The sequence below is a fragment of the Octopus bimaculoides genome, chromosome 21 (assembly GCF_001194135.2).
Source record: "Octopus bimaculoides isolate UCB-OBI-ISO-001 chromosome 21, ASM119413v2, whole genome shotgun sequence".
Taxonomy (NCBI): Eukaryota; Metazoa; Mollusca; class Cephalopoda; order Octopoda; family Octopodidae; genus Octopus; species Octopus bimaculoides.
In genome coordinates this window covers 6081952-6082753 of record NC_069001.1, presented here as the reverse complement: position 1 = coordinate 6082753, position 802 = coordinate 6081952, and the positions used below count along the sequence as shown (strand labels likewise).

The window sequence follows — 802 nt, the reverse complement described above, 5'->3', positions numbered from 1 at the left end:
ACACACACACACACACACACACACACACACACACACACACACACACACACACACACACACACACACACACATATGTCTTTTCGCAGTTTGCCTACTGCCATGTTCCAATATATATCATTGTTCCTTATATATTTAGAGATGCATCGTAAAAAAGCCATTAGCTGCATGCAAAGCTACTTGCGCGCTATTAAATTCACTCTAAGTATATTTTATGAGGTGTCAAAATTGAAATTTAAAGGAAATTGAACAGCTTTGGCTCATCCTTGCTGTAGTTGTTTCAGCTTAAACACACGCTCTCTGATCGAGTCACTTACAATTCAAGCATAACTCCTTATATATTATTCTGATATTCTCTCCCATTTCAACGATCGTAAATGAAAGTGTGCTACGTTATTTAAATGAAGTAATGAGATAATTTATGTTTTTATTTGGTAGTTTTATAATGGATGCTTCAGCAGAAGAAGGAGTGTGTACGGCACTTTTCAGAGATATCTGTGACTGGTTGGAGAAGCATAAGAAGTTTTCTCCAGGCGAGAGCTGTCTCGAAAGACAGTAACAGAGAGAGTAAATGGCTACAAAAAAAAAAGAAGAAAAATTACAAATACAAACAACAACCACGGTTCAAGTGGGTAACGGAATGAGTCTAAAACCCAAGAATCGCCACACTAACGAGTAGATATTTCTCAGAGGACACTGATCCGCCTCAGTCTTGGCTATTGTACTATGCGTTTGCCTGATTCGTTCAAAGTTTTGGCCAAAAACCATCATCGTCACCACCACCACCACCACCACCACCACCACC

At 39.3% G+C, this 802-nt stretch overlaps 1 protein-coding gene across 2 annotated transcripts in view; it reads right to left on the bottom strand.

Moving 5' to 3' along the window:
- LOC106871943 (uncharacterized) overlaps nt 1-802 on the bottom strand; it is a 159670-nt gene that overhangs the window by 17788 nt on the left and 141080 nt on the right. The window lies entirely within an intron of this gene.